Source organism: Octopus bimaculoides, chromosome 7 (assembly GCF_001194135.2).
Source record: "Octopus bimaculoides isolate UCB-OBI-ISO-001 chromosome 7, ASM119413v2, whole genome shotgun sequence".
NCBI lineage: Eukaryota > Metazoa > Mollusca > Cephalopoda > Octopoda > Octopodidae > Octopus > Octopus bimaculoides.
The window spans coordinates 3,039,982-3,042,994 of NC_068987.1; positions in this window are offsets into that span (position 1 = coordinate 3,039,982).

Sequence of the window (3,013 nt, forward strand, 5' to 3'; positions counted from 1 at the left end):
ATATATATCAATATGTAATTATAAGATCTAAGTGTAGGAAGTTAGTAAGCTTCAAGCAGTCAATGATAGGTTTAAAAAAGCCTTCAGGAACAATAATAATTTATTGGTGTCTGTATTATGCAGATAAATTGATAGGTAGTAGACAGGCATACAACACCCACCCACACATATGTATGTGGATGGGTGTTGTATATGCATATATGTATCTGTACACATATATGAATACAAGTATGTATATGTAAGTGTGTATGTATATGTAAGTGTGTATATATATATATATATATATATATGCCCCTACTATCTATGTTTGGTATTTGCATGATGTCATTGAGAACATCAAGGTATTTATGGAATAAATTGAAATTAGGACAAAGCTGTAGGCCATCAGAATGTTTAAATTACAACAGAAAATGTAGGAAGTTTGTTTCATTGTTGTGAAACAATGAAGTTGACAGTGGTAGCAGCTAGGAAGGTCGGAGTGTGGGCGGGGTTATGGAGACAGGTAAAGTATGGGAGGAGTGGGGGGGAAAGGATAGCAGCAATTACACGTTGTGTGAGAGAAGACATGTTGTTGGTACAAGGGAGGAATGAGCCAAGGGAGAAGGTTGTTAATAAACAATATATATATATATATATACATACATACACATATGTATATATATAAGTACATATATACATACACATATACATTAACACACACATATATATAGAAAGAGAGAGAGGGGGTAGCAGACAGAGATATGTTAGATGGAAAGGAGGCACCTGACATTTGAACCAGATCAGAAACAGTCCAACCATGACCATCATCCTGTTTTTCTTTCTAAGCTACTAATATCTAGAACTACATTTGTATAATGTGTCATTCCAATTTTTAAATGTTATAGTGTGATACGAAAGAGATTTAACTGTTATTTCTAGCAATTTTTTTGATAATGTGATGTTTGCTTATCTTGGAAAGATTCACCGAGGGTAGCGGGTGGGAAATAATCAGTAGATCAGATTAAATCAGAAATATTATCAAATATTCACTGAGTTAATTTTGCCATTAACAGGTTAATGTGTCAGGATGATACACCTGAGGATGGTGAGAGAGCAGACTGATTGAAATGTTTGATAGAAAATATAAACATCAAAGTTGAGGCTTGGTTGTATGGTAAGACACCTGTTTCCTAACTACACGGTTCCTGGTTAAGTCCCAAAGCTCTGTGAGTGGATTTGGAAGACAGAAACTGAAAGAAACCTGTTGTGTATTTATCTATTTATATAAAAATGAAAGAAAAATCATTAAGTAGAGGACATCACTGACGAACGAAAAATATGTAAACACATGAGAGACAAGTAGAAGACTATTTCCTCTTCAGTTGTTGACCGCTTATTACTACCTGTTTTGTGCTTTTAACAAGACAGGAAAACTTCATAAGACAACAACGTCCAGAAATTTTAAGAGTATAAAATTTATGGAGGGTTAGGTCTTTGAACAAACAAACGACACCATAGTGGACGTATAGAAATGATTGACAACAACAGCTTCACACCCCTTTCTTTATCACCCACCGTATCTACCCCTATAAACTGCTGACCTTTGACTCTGTCACTGTGCACCCACCGACTTCCGATCACCTCCCTATTTCTCATCTGTCTAAGGTTTTGCTATACACTAGGTGCAATGTGTAAATTGTCGCCATTTTATATTTTTAATTTCATGCATGCGCATTGCAGATTTTGATTTTATCAACTACACAGTATAGTAGGGTCAGTTGGGCACCATCCGTGAGAAAAACAGCACCATGATGCAATTTACTCTGCCAGAAATTTGGAAATGACATGCTGTACTGCTTGGCATTCATGCCAGAAGCTCCAATATGGACATTTCAGAGTGTTTGGGTGTCAATTTGAGGACATGAACCAAGAGTGATAAAAATCAAACATCCAGTCAACATCATGGTGTTTGGAGTGAGCACTAGTGATGGCTACGTTACGCCTTCATTCATCTTCCTACACCACCTCACACTTAACACAGAGGCCAGATCAAGTGCCTGGAGAAGTTAGTGCTTCCCTGGGTGAAGAGGATGGCTGCTGGAAGACCCTGTGTTTGGTAACAGGACTCTGCACCGTGTCACACAAGCAGGAGAACCCAGTCATGGTTGTCAGATAATTTCTGTGACCACATCACCCCTAATATCTGGTCACCTAACTCTCCACACTGCCACCCCCTCTGTTATTATATGTGGGGGCACAGTTCAGCGAGAGACCAGCAAAACTCCTTGTAACACCGAAGATGAGCTGAAGACAAGGATTATGGCAGCATTCACCAACTTAAACAAGGAGACCATCCAGAAGAGTTGCAGGAGATTCCAAAGTCGTCTGGAGGCCTTGGTTGAAGCCAATGGTGATTTTATTGAATAAATTTACTCTTTAGTATATTTTTATGTAATTTTGGTAAATATATTTGTTAAAATGAAATGTCTGTGTTATTTTCATTTTTGAGTAATTTAGACAATAATATATATTTTAGAAAGGACATCGGACATCCATCCATAGAAACCATGCCAAAGCAGCGCTCTGATGTTGTCGAATCCTAATCAGACCATCCAACCTTTGTCAGCTTAGAAGACAGATGCTAAAGGATGATGACAATGTATGACCGGCTTCTTTCAGTTTCCATCAACAAAATTCTCTCGCAACTCTTTGGTCAGCCTTGTGTTTATTGTACAAGACATTTTGGTGTGTGTGCCCATGTGTGTAAAGATGTGTGTGTGTTTATGAGCATTGGTGCAATGAGTGTTTCTATGTGTGCATATAGGAAAACAGATAAGCATCCTGATCATTGAGTATGATGTTGTTGTTGTTGTTGTTCTTGGTGGTGGTGGTGGTGGTCAGTGTTGTGATGAGGTGAACAGAGTAAGAAGTTGTACCTGTAATTAGTACGGTGCACACTGTAGTTCAGTGTAATTAATTATTAGTACAGTAGCATGCGGTGGTTGTGGGTTGGTAGCTGTGCTGTGGTGATGGT